Raw genomic sequence first — 17,043 nt, 5'->3', positions numbered from 1 at the left:
TTTCTCGGCAACTTCTTGTAGCCGAGTCTCAAGGAAACGAACATTATCTGGGACCTCTCTCAGGTAGAGCATTTGCTCTTCCATCTCTACCAATCTGTCCACATGGGACTTGTTCAGGTTCTTCGTCGCCGACATGATCACTGATCTTCCTTCTATAAGCCAACTTGGCTCTGATACCAACTGTCACAATCGCTCTTTCGGAAGCTTCTCTTAGCGATTGTGCGGCACTTGTTCCCGCTCACGAACAAGCCAGCCAACTCGAATACGGACTGCCGATGGCACACCGAGTGCCTCTTGCAACCTCCACCCCCGTTTTAGGGAAAACGGTTTTAGAAAACGGGTTTAGAGAAAAGGTTTTCGTAAGAAGATTTGTGAGTGTGAATAAAGAAAGAAAGATTGTAGTAGACTAGAAAGCAATAAGCAACAACAACGGCTTTATAGAGTACTACTCCGGGTATGAGGAAATGATGGTTAGTCTTATCCCCATATAGTGCATTCTGAACAAAAAGCCAACTGGCGCCCTTGCATATGCAAAAGGGCGAGTGGTCACTTACAATGAAAATGTAAAGAAAGCAAGCTAACTAAACTAATACAATACAGGATATGAAAATATGCTAGAAGGGGGTTGGATTGGGCATGCGGCCATGGGCAACAGGCCCTGGACAAGCATGACCGTTACACCATGCGACACCCCCAGCCAAGCCATGCAACACCCCAGCCAAGCCATGCGACACCCCAGCAAGCCACCGCGACAACCCAGGGGCCGTTTGGGGCACCAAACGAGCTCCGTTCGCAAAACCGTCTGGCACACGCCTTTTTCTCATCGTTTTTAACGCCTGGGTTCGTTTTTGCACATTTTCGTGCCGGGAGGTTCGGGAGCGAAATGTGGGCCCCACGGCCCCGGGGGCCGTTTCGGGCACCAAACGAGCTCCGTTCGCAAAACCGTCTGGCACACAACTTTTTATCATCATTCTTAACCCTTGGGTCCGTTTTCGCACTTTTTCGTGACGGAATGTTCGCGCACGACAAACGGACCCCCGACGCAGCCCGTGGGGTCCCGGGGCTCGTTTGGGGCACCAAACGAGCTCCGTTCGCAAAACCGTCTGGCACATGCCTCTTTTTCATCGTTTTTAACCCCTGGGTCCGTTTTCGCGCAATTCCGTGTCGGAAGGTTCGGGAGCAAAAAGTTGGCTCCGGGGCCCCGGGGGCCGTTTCGGGCACCAAACGGGCTCCATTCCCAAAACCGTCTTTCACACGGCTTTTTTTCATCGTTCTTAACCCCTGGGTCCGTTTTTGCGCTTTTTCGTGACGGAAGCTCCGCGCACAAAAATTGGGTCCCTAGGCCCTGCCCCGCGACACGCCAGCATGCCATGTGTAACGGTCATGCTTGTCCAGGGCCTGTTGCCCATGGCCGCATGCCCAATCCAACCCCTTTCTAGCATACTTTCATATCTTGTATTGTATTAGCTTAGTTAGCTCGCTTTCTTTACATTTTCATTGTAAGTGACCACTCGCCCTTTTGCATATGCAAGGGCGCCAGTTGGCTTTTTGTTCAGAATGCACTATATGGGGATAAGACTAACCATCACTTCCTCATACCCGGAGTAGTACTCTATAAAGCTGTTGTTGTTGCTTATTGCTTTCTAGTCTACTACAATCTTTCTTTCTTTATTCACACTCACAAAACTTCTTACGAAAACCATAAATCATCCCAACAGAGATCAGGAAACAACCGGCGGGGGCCGCCACAACAGCATAACAGTTACAATCGCTCCCTGTCTTGTTTCATATGTAGAGGGCCATACAGGGCGGGTGAATGTCCAAATCGAACCGCGTTCAATGCTTTGCAAGCCACGTTAGCCGTTACCTCCGAAGACAAGGCTGAATTGGAGGAGACGGTAATTGAGCTAGCTGCAGAAATTGAGAATCCCAGGATGGGGGCATTGAAATTCTTATCTGCACTTCAGAAGAATATGGGAAAGGCGACGGAGCCACTAGAGAAAGGTCTCATGTATGTGGACGCTTGGGTCAACCAAAGATCGGCCAAAAACAATATGGTTGACTCTGGGGCTATCCATAACTTCATGGCTGAAACGGAAGCTCACCGCTTGAACTTGATTTGGGAAAGAGATGCAGGGAAGATGAAAGCTGTGAATTCCGCAGCCCTACCGATTACGGGGATAGCGAAGAGAACTTCGGTGAAGTTAGGAGACTGGAAGGGCTTCGTTGACTTCGTGATTGTCAAGATGGATGATTTCGACGTGGTACTGGGGATGGAATTCCTACTTGAACATAAAGTCATACCAATGCCCCTCGCAAAATACTTAGTCATTACCGGATCTACACCGACCGTAGTCCAAGCCAGTATCAAGCAGCCAAATGGGGTGAGAATGATATCAGCCCTCCAATTGAAGAGAGGCCTGGCCCACGACGAACCCACGTTCATGGCCATCCCGATAGAATCAGTTTAGTCCACTGAAGAGGAGATCCCCCAAGACGTTCTATTTGTCTTGGAAGAGTATCGGGACGTCATGACGAAAAGCTTGCCCAAGTCCTTACCCCCACGAAGGGGGATTGACCATGAGATTGAGTTGTTACCATAGGCAAAGCCGCCTACCAAGAATGCATATCGGATGGCCCCACCAGAATTGGCTGAGCTTCGGAAACAGTTAGACGAGTTGTTAGATGCAGGATTTATCAGACCGTCGAAGGCCCCTTACGGAGCCCCAGTACTGTTCCAGAAGAAGAAGGATGGGAGCCTCCGGTTGTGCATCGACTATCGGGCCTTGAATAAGCTCACAGTCCGCAACAAATATGCCCTTTCTATCATTACTGACTTGTTTGATCAGCTTCACGGTGCTAAGTATTTCTCGAAGCTGGACCTACGGTCTGGATATTATCAGGTTCGAATTGCTGAAGGAGACGAACCTAAGACGACCTGTGTCACGAGATATGGAGCCTTCGAATTCCTCGTGATGCCCTTTGGCCTCACCAATGCTCCAGCAACGTTCTGTACCTTAATGAACCAAGTGTTTCACGAATACCTCTACAAATTCGTCGTAGTGTATCTTGATGACATTGTGGTCTATAGTGCCTCGCTGGAGGACCATCGACATCACCTCCAACTAGTCTTTGAAAAGCTGAGAAGAAATCAGTTGTATGTAAAGAGAGAGAAGTGCTTCTTTGCCCAAGAACGCATAAATTTCCTCGGCCACGTGATTGAGTGTGGTCGGATTGGTATGGAAGAGGGCAAGGTCGCCGCGATTAGAGACTGAAGGGTACCATCATCCGTGACCAAACTACGATCCTTCCTCGTACTAGCCAACTACTATAGGCGGTTCGTAGAAGGATTCTTGAGAAGAACAGGGCCATTAACCGAACTGTTGAAGAAGGATAGCCAATGGAGCTGGACTCCTGAATGTCAAGCCGCCTTTGAGGGCTTGAAGAAAGTGATGATTGAGGGGCCAGTCCTCGGAATTGCCGACGTGACCAAGCCATTTGAAGTAGAGACTGATGCTTCTGACTTCGCGTTGGGTGGTGTCCTCCTCCAAGACGGACACCCCATCGCGTATGAGAGTAGGAAACTAAATGATGCCGAACGGAGGTATGCCGCCTCCGAGAAAGAGATGTTAGCAGTAGTTCACTGCTTGAGGGCCTGGAGACAGTATCTCTTGGGGGCCAAGTTCGTGGTCAAGACCGACAAAAACTCCATTTGTCACTTCTTCAACCAACCGAAGTTGTCGTCGAAATAGGCACGGTGGCAGGAATGTCTAGTGGAGTTCGACTTCCAATTCGAACATAGACCGGGGAAAAGTAACCAAGTGGCTGATGCTCTTAGACGAAAGAGCGAACATGCGGCCCTGTGCATGTTCGCCTGCCTACAAGCAAGTACGTTGAGTGAAACAGTACGAGAAACTGTCAAAACTCAGTTGACAAATGACACAGCGGCGCAGGTCATCCTACAGTTGGCCAGAGAGGGGAAGACACGCCAGTTCTGGGTGGAAGATGATCTACTATACACCAAAGGCAATCGCCTCTACATCCCCAGATCTGGGGAGTTACGTAGCTCGCTGATGAAGGAGTGTCACGACACACCGTGGGAGGACATAATGGTTGGCAGAGGACTTATACCCTTTTGAAACAAGGCTACTATTGGCCAAACCTTCGAGACGATGTCAAGCAATTTACCAAGACTTGCCTTGTCTGCCAACAAGATAAGGTCGAAAGGGTGAAATTAACGGGTCTGCTGAAACCCCTACCTGTGCCCTCTAGACCATGGGAGAGCGTGTCTCTCGACTTCATCACCCATTTGCCCAAGGTGGGAGAGTTTGAATCGATCCTTGTTATCATCGACCGGTTCTCAAAATATGCCACATTCGTCCCAACGCCGAAAATGTGCACAGCCGTGATGACTGCTCAACTGTTCTTCAAACACATCGTGAAATTATGGGGTGTCCCCGCGAGCATTGTTAGCGATCGGGACGGAAGATTCACTGGGACATTCTGGACAGAATTGTTCAAAATATTGGGGTCAACACTGAATATCTCCTCTAGCTATCATCCCCAAACTAACGGCCAGATGGAACGCTACAACAGTATGCTCGAGGAATATCTGCGTCACTTTATCGACGCTAGGTAGAAGAACTGGGTCCAGTTGTTAGATGTGGCTCAGTTCAGCTTCAATAGCCAGCAGAGTTCCGCGACCGGAAAAACGCCCTTCGAAGTGGTGTGCGGCAGACAGCCACTCATGCCACACTTGGTGGACTACCCTTATGCAGGCAAAAGTCCTCAGGCACATAACTTCACTAAAGAGTGGAGCAAAACCTCTGAGATAGCTCGCGCCTACCTAGAAAGAGCATTGAGAAGGATGAAGAAGTGGGCTGATAAGAAGCGGAGGGCCCTTGAGTTTCAAGCTGGGGACAAGGTCCTGATCAAGCTACGACCAGAACAGTTTCGTTTCCGAGGCCAGAGAGACCAACGGCTAGTAAGGAAATATGAAGGTCCAGTGGAGGTAATTGAGAAAGTCGGGAGAACCTCATATAGGGTTCAGTTACCCTCATGGATGAAGATTCATCCTGTCATCCATGTGAGTATCCTGAAGCCCTATCATCCCGATCCCGAGGATGAACAGCGAAACATGCTAAGGCGCCCACCGGTCACGATGAAGAGTTCTGCTGAGAGAAAGAAGTTGCACAAATCCTGGATAAACGTACGCGCCGTATTGGAAGACCCAGACGAGAACTGACAGCGTTCTTAGTGAAATGGAAGGATCTCCCCGACGAAGAGATCAGTTGGGAGCGGGCCGAAGATTTGAAGAATGCAGCTCCAGCCATCGCAGGTTTTGAACAAGGTCAATTTACGGGGACGTCAACCAATTAAGTGGGGGAGAATGTAATGGTCATGCTTGTCCAGGGCCTGTTGCCCATGGCCGCAAACCTAATCTAACCCCCTTCTAGCATACTTTCATATCTTGTATTGTATTAGTCCAACCCCCTTCTAGCATACTTTAAAATCTTGTATTGTATTAGCCCAACCCCCTTCTAGCATACTTTCATACCTTGTATTGTATTAGCTTAGTTAGCTTGCTTTCTTTACATTTTCATTGTAAGTGACCACTCGCCCTTTTGCATATGCAAGGGCGCTAGTTGGCTTTTTATTAAGAATGCACTATATGGGGATAAGACTATCCATCACTTCCTCATACCCGGAGTAGTACTCTATAAAGCTGTTGTTGTTACTTATTGCTTTCTAGTCTACTACAATCTTTCTTTCTTTATTCACACTCACAAAACTTCTTATGAAAACCTTTTCTCTAAACCCGTTTTTCTAAAACCGTTTTCCCTAAAACGGGGGTGGAGGTTGCGAGAGGCACTTGGTGTGCCATCGGCAGTCCGTATTCGAGTTGGCTGACTTGTTCGTGAGCGGGAACAAGTGCCGCACAATCGCTAAGAGAAGCTTCCGAAAGAGCGATTGTGACACCCCGCGACACCCCAGCATGCCATGCGACACCCCCAGGCCATGCCATGCGACACCTCCAGCCAAGCCATTCAACACCCCAGCCAAGCCATGGGACACCCCAACAAGCCACCGCGACACACCGGGGGCCGTTTGGGGCACCAAACGAGCTCCATTCGCAAAACCGTCTGGCACACGCCTTTTTCTCATCGTTTTTAACGCCTGGGTCTGTGTTTGCGCATTTCCATGTCGGGAGGTTCGGGAGCGAAAAGTGGGCCCCACGGCCCCGGGGGCCGTTTCGGGCACCAAACGAGCTCCGTTCGCAAAACCGTTTGGCACACAACTTTTTATCATCATTCTTAACCCTTGTGTTCGTTTTCGCACTTTTTCGTGACGGAATGTTCGCGCACGACAAACGGACCCCCAACGCAGCCTGTGGGGTCCCGGGGCCCGTTTGGAGCACCAAACGAGCTCCGTTCGCAAAACCGTCTGGCACACGCCTCTTTTTCATCGTTCTTAACCCCTGGGTCTGTTTTCGCGCAATTCCGTGCTGGAAGGTTCGGGAGCAAAAAGTTGGCCCTGGGGCCCCGGGGGCCGTTTCGGGCACCAAACGAGCTTCGTTCCCAAAACCGTCTGGCACACGGCTTTTTTTCATAGTTCTTAACCCCTGGGTTCATTTTTGCACTTTTTCGTGACAGAAGGTTCGCGCACAAAAATTGGGTCCCTAGGCCCTGCCCCGCGACACCCCCAGGCCATGCCATGCGACACCCCCAGCCAAGCCATGCGACACCCCAACAAGCCACCGCGACACCCCGGGGGCCGTTTGAGAAACCAAACGAGCTCCGATCGCAAAACCGTCTGGCACACGCATTTCTTTCATCGTTTTTAACACCTGGGTTCGTTTTCGCGCATTTCCGTGCCAAAAGGTTCGGGAGCGAAAAGTGGGCCCCACGGCCCCAGGGGCCGTTTCGGGCACCAAACGAGCTCCGTTCGCAAAACCGTCTTGCACACAACATTTTATCATCATTCTTAACCCTTGGGTCCGTTTTCGCACTTTTTCGTGACGGAATGTTCGCGCACGACAAACGGACCCTCGACGCAGCCCGTGGGGTCCTGGGACCCGTTTGGGGCACCAAACGAGCTATGTTCGCAAAACCGTTTGGCACACGCCTCTTTTTCATCGTTCTTAACTCCTGGGTCTGTTTTCGCGCAATTCCGTGCCGGATGGTTCGGGAGCAAAAAGTTGGCCCCGGGGGCCGTTTCGGGCACCAAACGAACTCCATTCCCAAAACCGTCTGGCACACGGCTTTTTTTCAACGTTCTTAACCCCTGGGTCCGTTTTTGCGCTTTTTCGTGACGGAAGGTTCGCGCACAAAAATTGGATCCCTGGGCCCTGCTCAGCGACACCCTAGCATGCCATGCGACAGCCCCAGGCCATGCCATGCGACACCCCCAGCCAAGCCATGCGACACCCCAGCAAGCCACCGCGACACCCCGAAGGCCGTTTGGGGCACCAAACGAGCTCCGTTCGCAAAACCGTCTGGCACACGCCTTTTTTTCATCGTTTTTAACGCCTGGGTCCTTTTTCGCGCATTTCCGTGCCGGAAGGTTCGGGAGCAAAAAGTGGGCCCCACGGCCCCGGGGGCCGTTTCGGGCACCAAACGAGCTCCGTTAGCAAAACCGTCTGGCACACAACTTTTTATCATCATTCTTAACCCTTGGGTTCGTTTTCGCACTTTTTCGTGACGAAATGTTCGCGCACGACAAACGGACCCCGGACGCAGCCCGTGGGGTCCCAGGGACCGTTTAGGGCACCAAACGAGCTCCGTTTGCAAAACCGTCTGGCACACGCCTCTTTTTCTTTGTTCTTAAGCCCTGGGTTCGTTTTCGCGCAATTCAGTGCCGGAGGGTTCGGGAGCAAAAAGTTGGCCCCGGGGCCGCGGGGGCCGTTTCGGGCACCAAACGAGCTCCGTTCCCAAAACCGTCTGGCACACGGCTTTTTTTCATCGTTCTTAACCGCTGGGTCCGTTTTCGCGCTTTTTCGTGACGGAAGGTTCGCGCCCAAAAATTGGGTCCCTGGGCCCTGCCCCGCGACACCCCAGCATGCCATGCGACACCCCCAGCCATGCCATGTGTCACAATCGCTCTTTCGGAAGCTTCTCCTAGCGATTGTGCGGCACTTGTTCCCGCTCACGAACAAGCCAGCCAACTCGAATACGGACTGCCGATGGCACACCGAGTGCCTCTTGCAACCTCCACCCCCGTTTTAGGGAAAACGGTTTTAGAAAACAGGTTTAGAGAAAAGGTTTTCGTAAGAAGATTTGTGAGTGTGAATAAAGAAAGAAAGATTGTAGTAGACTAGAAAGCAATAAGCAACAACAACGGCTTTATAGAGTACTACTCCGGGTATGAGGAAGTGATGGTTAGTCTTATCCCCATATAGTGCATTCTGAACAAAAAGCCAACTGGCGCCCTTGCATATGCAAAAGGGTGAGTGGTCACTTACAATGAAAATGTAAAGAAAGCAAGCTAACTAAGCTAATACAATACAGGATATGAAAGTATGCTAGAAGGGGGTTGGATTGGGCATGCGCCCATGGGCAACAGGCCCTGGACAAGCATGATCGTTACATTCTCCCACACTTAATTGGTTGACGTCCTCGTCAACCGACCTTGTTCAAAACCTGCGATGGCTGGAGCTGCATTCTTCAAGTCTTCGGCCCGCTCCCAACTGATCTCTTCGTCGGGGAGATCCTTCCATTTCACTAAGAACTCTGTCAGTTCTCGTCTGGGTCTTCCAATACGGCGCGTACGTTTATCCAGGATTTGTGCAACTTCTTTCTCAGCAGAACTCTTCATCGTGACCGGTGGGCGCCTTAGCATGTTTCGCTGTTCATTCTCGGGATCGGGATGATAGGGCTTCAGGATACTCACATGGATGACAGGATGAATCTTCATCCATGAGGGTAACTGAACCCTATATGAGGTTCTCCCGACCTTCTCAATTACCTCCACTGGACCTTCATATTTCCTTACTAGCCGTTGGTCTCTCTGGCCTCGGAAACGAAACTGTTCCGGTCGTAGCTTGATCAGGACCTTGTCCCCAGCTTGAAACTCAAGGGCCCTCCGCTTCTTATCAGCCCACTTCTTCACCCTCCTCGATGCTCTTTCTAGGTAGGCGCGAGCTATCTCAGAGGTTTTTCTCCACTCTTTAGTGAAGTTATGTGCCTGAGGACTTTTGCCTGCATAAGGGTGGTCCACCAAGTGTGGCATGAGTGGCTGTCTGCCGCACACCACTTTGAAGGGCGTTTTTCCGGTCGCGGAACTCTGCTGGCTATTGAAGCTGAACTGCCACATCTAACAACTGGACCCAGTTCATCTGCCTAGCGTCGATAAAGTGACGCAGATATTCCTCAAGCATACTGTTGAAGCGTTCCGTCTGGCCGTCAGTTTGGGGATGATAGCTAGAGGAGATATTCAGTGATGATCCCAATATTTTGAACAATTCTGTCCAGAATGTCCCAGTGAATCTTCCGTCCCGATCGCTAACAATGCTCACGGGGACACCCCATAATTTCACGATGTGTTTGAAGAACAGCTGAGCAGTCATCCCTGCTTTGCACATTTTCGGCGTTGGGACGAAAGTGGCATATTTCGAGAACCGGTCGATGATAACAAGGATCGATTCAAACTCTCCCACCTTGGGCAAATGGGTGATAAAGTCGAGAGACACACTCTCCCATGGTCTAGAGGGCACAGGTAGGGGTTCCAGCAGACCCGCTAATTTCACCCTTTCGACCTTATCTTGTTGGCAGACAAGGCAAGTCTTGGTAAATTGCATGACATCGTCTCGAAGACTTGGCCAATAGTAGCCTTGCTTCAGAAGGGCATAAGTCCTCTGCCAACCATTATGTCCTGCCCACAGTGTGTCGTGACACTCCTTCATCAGCGACCTTCGTAACTCCCCGGATCTGGGGATGTAGAGGCGATTGCCTTTGGTGTATAGTAGATCATCTTCCACCCAGAACTGACGTGTCTTCCCTTCTCTGGCCAACTGTAAGATGGCCTGCGTCGCTGTGTCATTTGTCAAGTGAGTTTTGACAGTTTCTCGTACTGATGCACTCAACGTACTTGCTTGTAGGCAGGCGAACATGCACAGGGCCGCATGTTCGCTCTTTCGTCTAAGAGCATCAGCCACTTGGTTACTTTTCCCCGGTCTATGTTCGAATTGGAAGTCGAACTCCACTAGACATTCCTGCCACCGTGCCTATTTCGACGACAACTTCGGTTGGTTGAAGAAGTGACAAATGGAGTTTTTGTCGGTCTTGACCACGAACTTGGCCCCCAAGAGATACTGTCTCCAGGCCCTCAAGCAGTGAACTACTGCTAACATCTCTTTCTCGGAGGCGGCATACCTCCGTTCGGCATCATTTAGTTTCCTACTCTCATACGCGATGGGGTGTCCGTCTTGGAGGAGGACACCACCCAACGCGAAGTCAGAAGCATCAGTCTCTACTTCAAATGGCTTGGTCACGTCGGCAATTCCGAGGACTGGCCCCTCAATCATCACTTTCTTCAAGCCCTCAAAGGCGGCTTGACATTCAGGAGTCCAGCTCCATTGGCTATCCTTCTTCAACAGTTCGGTTAATGGCCCTGTTCTTCTCGAGAATCCTTCTACGAACCGCCTATAGTAGTTGGCTAGTCCGAGGAAGGATTGTAGTTCGGTCACGGATGATGGTACCCTCCAGTCTCTAATCGCAGCCACCTTGCCCTCTTCCATACCAATCCGACCACACTCAATCACGTGGCCGAGGAAATTTATGCACTCTTGGGCAAAGGAGCACTTCTCTTTCTTTACATACAACTGATTTCTCCTCAACTTTTCAAAGACTAGTTGGAGGTGATGTCGATGGTCCTCCAATGAGGCACTATAGACCACAATGTCATCAAGATACACTACGACGAATTTGTCGAGGTATTCGTGAAACACTTGGTTCATTAAGGTACAGAACGTTGTTGGAGCATTGGTGAGGCCAAAGGACATCACGAGGAATTCGAAGGCTCCATATCTCGTGACACAGGTCGTCTTAGGTTCGTCTCCTTCAGCAATTCGAACCTGATAATATCCAGACCGTAGGTCCAGCTTCGAGAAATACTTAGCACCGTGAAGCTGATCAAATAAGTCAGTAATGATAGGAAGGGGATATTTGTTGCGGACTGTGAGCTTATTCAAGGCCCGATAGTCGATGCACAACCGGAGGCTCCCATCCTTCTTCTTCTGGAACAGTACTGGGGCTCCGTAAGGGGCCTTCGCCGGTCTGATAAATCCTGCATCTAACAACTCGTCTAACTGTTTCCGAAGCTTAGCCAATTCTGGCGGGGCCATGCGATATGCATTCTTGGCAGGCGGCTTTTCCTCTGGCAACAACTCAATCTCATTGTCAATCCCCCTTCGTGGGGGTAAGGACTTGGGCAAGCTCTTCGGCATGACATCCGATACTCTTCCAAGACAAATAGAACGTCTTGGGGGATCTCCTCTTCAGTGGACTCAACTGATTCTATCGGGATGGCCATGAACGTAGGTTCGTCGTGGGCCAGTCCCCTCTTCAACTGGAGGGCTGAGATCATTCTCACCCCATTTGGCCGCTTGATACTGGCTTGGACTACGGTCGGTGTAGATCCGGTAATGACTAAGCATTTGGCGAGGGGCATTGGTATGACTTTATGTTCAAGTAGGAATTCCATCCCTAGTACCACGTCGAAATCATCCATCTTGACAATTACGAAGTCAACGAAGCCTTTCCAATCTCCTAACTTCACCGGAGTTCTCTTCGCTATCCCCGTAATCGGTAGGGCTGCGGAATTCACAGCTTTCATTATCCCTGCATCTCTTTCCCAATTCAAGTTCAGGCGGCGAGCTTTCGTTTCGGCCATGAAGTTATGGGTAGCCCCAGAGTCAACCATAGTGGTTTTTGCCGATCTTTGGTTGACCCAAGCGTCCACATACATGAGACCCTTCTCTAGTGGCTCCGTCGCCTTTCCCATATTCTTCTGGAGTGTAGTTAGGAATTTCAATGCCCCCATTCTGGGATTCTCAATTTCTGCCGCTGGCTCGGTTACCGTCTCCTCCAGTTCAGCCTTGTCTTCGGAGGTAGAGGCTAATGTGGCTTGAAAAGCATTGAACGCAGTTCGATTTGGACATTCGCCCGCCCTGTGTGGCCCTCTACATATGAAACAAGACAGGGGGCGATTGTAATTGTTATGCTGTTGTGGCGGCCCCTGCCAGTTGTTTCCTGATCTCGGGTGGGATGATTTACGGTCCCCCCCTGTGTTCTTGTCTCCTCCCCCAGGTCTGGGAGGACTGGAACGACTATTTCTGTTTCCCCCATTTGAGGAAGTTGATTGCTTCCTCACATCTTGTGAGTCAGTGCTAAGGTCGTATAGCCGTTCAGCTGCCGCATAGGCAGAGGGGAGATCCTGTACTCTCTGTTCATATAGTTTTGATTTCGCCCACGGTTTCAGCCCTTCCACAAAGCAAAAGACCTTGTCTTTTTCAGACATATCTCGTATGTCCAACATGAGTCCTGCAAACTGTTTTACGTAGTCCCTGATGTTACCTGTTTGCTTTAGCTCTCGGAGTTTTTGTCGAGCCAAGATCTCGACATTTTCAGGGAAGAACTGCGAACGAAGTTCTTGTTTCAATCTATCCCAAGTATCAATAGTGCAGCGTCCTTCCTGTATGTCTGTAAATCGTGATCTCCACCACAGTTTCGCATCTTCAACTAGATGCATCGTTGCTATTGTGACTTTCGACTCTTCAGTCACTGTGTTCATCGCCTTGAAGTATTGCTCAAGGTCGAAGATAAAATTTTACAGGGCTTTCGCTTCACGCACCCCATAGAAGGGTTTCGGTTCTGGGATTTTTATTCTGCTCACTACCATTGCTCCCCCAGGTGGGGCTTGGTTCCCTACCGCTCGGATGGTGAGATTCACCCTAGCACTCACATCCGCTATCTCGGCTCTGACGACATCCAGGGCCGATCGAAAGTCTTAAGATAAATCGGTTACCATCTGAAGTATTGCTTTTTGAGAGCTGTCCAGCTCTTCGACACGCTCCTCTATGTGGGCAACAGAGCCCGAGGAGCTATCGCCTCGTTCAAAGCTGCCGGACCGTACTGTTTTGGTCTCGAGGGTCTCTACCCTCATCATCAATTCTCTGACGGGTAATCTGTCTAGGCGGCCTACCACCGCATCAATTCCATCGGCTTTCTCAGCAACTTCTTGTAGCCGAGTCTTAAGGAAACGAACATTATCTAGGACCTCTCTCAGGTAGAGCATTTGTTCTTCCATCTCTACCAATCTGTCCATATGGGACTTGTTCAGGTTCTTTGTCGCCGACATGATCACTGATCTTCCCTCTATAAGCCAACCTGGCTCTGATACCAACTGTCACAATCTCTCTTTCGGAAGCTTCTCCTAGCGATTGTGCGGCACTTGTTCCTGCTCACGAACAAGCCAGCCAACTCGAATACGGACTGTCGATGGCACACCAAGTGCCTCTTTCAACCTCCACCCCCATTTTAGGGAAAACGGTTTTAGAAAACAGGTTTAGAGAAAAGGTTTTCGTAAGAAGATTTGTGAGTGTGAATAAAGAAAGAAAGATTGAAGTAGACTAGAAAGCAATAAGCAACAACAACGGCTTTATAGAGTACTACTCCGGGTATGAGGAAGTGATGGTTAGTCTTATCCCATATAGTGCATTCTGAAAAAAAAGCCAACTGGCGCCCTTGCATATATGCAAAAGGGCGAGTGGTCACTTACAATGAAAATGTAAAGAAAGCAAGCTAACTAAGCTAATACAATACAGGATATGAAAGTATGCTAGAAGAGGGTTGGATTGGGCATGCGCCCATGGGCAATAGGCCCTGGACAAGCATGCAATTCGACACCCCCAGCCATGCTATGCGACACCCCCAGCCATGCCATGCGACACCCCCAGCCAAGCCATGCGACACCCCAACAAGCCACCGCGACACCCCGGGGGCCGTTTGGGGCACCAAACGATCTCCGTTTGCAAAATCATCTGACACACGCCTTTTTTTCATCGTTTTTAACGCCTGGGTCCGTTTTTGTGCATTTCCGTGCCGGAAGGTTCGGGAGCAAAAAGTGGGCCCCACGACCCCGAGGGCCGTTTCAGGCACCAAACGAGCTCCGTTCGCAAAACCGTCTGGCACACAACTTTTTATCATCATTCTTAACCCTTGGGTTCGTTTTCGCACTTTTTCTTGACGGAATGTTCGCGCACGACAAATGGACCCCCGACGCAGCCCGTGGGGTCCCGGGACCCGTTTGGGGCACCAAACGAGCTCCGTTCGCAAAACCGTCTGGCATACGCCTCTTTTTCATCGTTCTTAACCCCTGGGTACGTTTTCGCGCAATTTCGTGTCGGAAGGTTCGGGAGCAAAAAGTTGGCCCCGGGGGCCGTTCCGGGCACCAAACGAGCTCCGTTCCCAAAACCGTATGGCACACGGCTTTTTTTCATCGTTCTTAACCCCTGGGTCCGTTTTTGCGCTTTTTCATGACGGAGGGTTCGCGCACAAAAATTGGGTCCCTGGGCCCTGCCCCGCGACACCCCACCATGCCATGCGACAACACAGGCCATGCCATGCGACAACCCAAGCCATGCCATGCCACACACCCAGCCAAGCTATGCGACACCCCAGCAAGCCACCGCGACACCCCGGGGGCCGTTTGGGGCACCAAACGAGCTCCGTTCGCAAAATCGTCTGGCACCCGCCTTTTTTTCATCGTTTTTAACGCCTGGGTCCGTTTTCGCGCATTTCCGTGCCGGATGGTTCGGGAGCGAAAAGTGGGCCCCATGGCCCCGGGGGCCGTTTCAGGCACCAAACGAGCTCCGTTCGCAAAACCGTCTGGCACACAACTTTTTATCATCATTCTTAACCCTTGGGTCCGTTTTCGCACTTTTTCGTGACGGAATGTTCGCGCACGACAAAAGGACCCCCGACGCAGCTCGTGGGGTCCCGGGGCCCGTTTGGGGCACCAAACGAGCTCCCTTAGCAAAACCGTCTGGCACACGCCTCTTTTTCATCGTTCTTAACCCCTGGGTCCGTTTTCGCGCAATTCCGTGCCGGAAGGTTCGGGAGAAAAAGTTGGCCCCGGGGCCCCGAGGGCCGTTTCGGGCACCAAACGAGCTCCGTTCCCAAAACCTTCTGGCACACGACTTTTTTTCATCGTTCTTAACCCCTGGGTCCGTTTTCGCGCTTTTTCGTAACGGAAGGTTCGCGCACAAAAATTGGGTCCCTGGGCCCTGCCCCGCGACACCCCAGCATGCCATGCGACACCCCCAGCCAAGCCATGCGACACCCCAGCAAGCCACCGCGACACCCCGTGGGCCGTTTGGGGCACCAAACGAGCTCCGATCGCAAAATCGTCTGGCACACGCATTTCTTTCATCTCTTTTAACTCCTGGGTCCGTTTTCGCGCATTACCGTGCCGGAAGGTTCGGGAGCGAAAAGTGGACCCCACGGCCCCGGGGGCCGTTTCGTGCACCAAACGAGCTCCGTTCGCAAAACTGTCTGGCACACAACTTTTTATCATCATTCTTAACCCTTGGGTCCGTTTTCGCACTTTTTCGTGACGGAATGTTCGCGCACGACAAACGGACCCCCGACGCAGCCCGTGGGGTCCCGGGGCCCGTTTGGGGCACCAAACGAGCACCGTTCGCAAAATCGTCTGGCACATGCCTCTTTTTCATCGTTCTTAACCCCTGGGTCCGTTTTCGCGCAATTCCGTGCCGAAAGGTTCGGGAGCAAAAAGTTGGCCCCAGGCACCAAACGAGCTCCGTTCCCAAAACCGTCTGGCACACGGCCTTTTTTCATCGTTCTTAACCCCGGGTTCGTTTTCGCGCTTTTTCGTGACGGAAGGTTCGCGAACAAAAATTGGGTCCCTGGGCCTTGCCCCGCGACACCCTGCATGCCATGCTACACCCCCAGCCATGCATGCGACACCCCCAGCCAACGCCATGCGACACCCCAGCCAAGCCACCGCGACACCCGGGGGCCGTTTAGGGCACCAAATGAGATCCGTTCGCAAAACGCTCTGGCACCGCATTTTCTTTCATCGTTTTTATAACACCTGGGGTCCGTTTTCGCACTTATTTCGTGTCGGAAGGTCTCGCGCTACAAAATTGGGGTTCCCTGTGGCCCTGCCTCACGGACACCCCAGCATGCCATGCGACACACCTAGGCCATGCCATGCGACACCCCCAGCCATGCCATGCGACACCCCCAGCCAAGCCATGCGACACTCCAGCAAGCCACCGCGACAACCCGGGGGCCATTTGGGGCAGCAAACGAGCTCCGTTCGCAAAACCGTCTGGCACACGCCTGTTTTTCATCGTTGTTAACGCCTGGGTCCGTTTTCCGCGCCATTTCGTTCGGAAGGTTCGGGAGCGAAAAGTTGCCCCCACGGCCCCGGGGGCCGTTTCGGGCACCAAACGAGCTCCGTTCGCAAAACCGTCTGGCACATGCCTCTTTTTCATCGTTCTTAACCCCTGGGTCCGTTTTTGCGCAATTCCGTGCCGAAAGGTTCGGGAGCAAAAAGTTGGCCCCGGGGCCCCGGGGGCCGTTTCGGGCACCAAACGAGCTCCGTTCCCAAAACCGTCTGGCACACGGCTTTTTTTCATCGTTCTTAACCCCTGGGTTCGTTTTCGCGCTTTTTCGTGACGGAAAGTTCGCGCACAAAAATTGGGTCCCTGGGCCCTGCCCCGCGACACCCCAGCATGCCATGCGACACCCCCAGCCATGCCATGCGACACCCCCAGCCAAGCCATGCGACACCCCAGCAAGCCACCGCGACACCCCGGGGGCCGTTTAGGGCACCAAATGAGATCCGTTCGCAAAACCGTCTGGCACACGCATTTCTTTCATCGTTTTTAACACTTGGGTCCGTTTTCGCCCTTTTTCGTGACGGAAGGTTCGCGCACAAAAATTGGGTCCCTGGGCCCTGCCTCACGACACCCCAGCATGCCATGCGACACACCTAGGCCATGCCATGCGACACCCCCAG

At 51.6% G+C, this 17,043-nt stretch overlaps 1 pseudogene; it reads left to right on the top strand.

Moving 5' to 3' along the window:
- The window catches only part of LOC150037546 (uncharacterized), a 36,418-nt pseudogene that overhangs the window by 7,150 nt on the left and 12,225 nt on the right, over nucleotides 1–17,043 (top strand).

The sequence above is a fragment of the Benincasa hispida genome, chromosome 3 (assembly GCF_027475165.1).
Source record: "Benincasa hispida cultivar pf3 chromosome 3, pf3_genome.v1.1, whole genome shotgun sequence".
NCBI classification, from domain to species: domain Eukaryota; kingdom Viridiplantae; phylum Streptophyta; class Magnoliopsida; order Cucurbitales; family Cucurbitaceae; genus Benincasa; species Benincasa hispida.
Note: the sequence above shows the minus strand (reverse complement) of the source record. Positions and strands in the feature narration are given on the sequence as shown.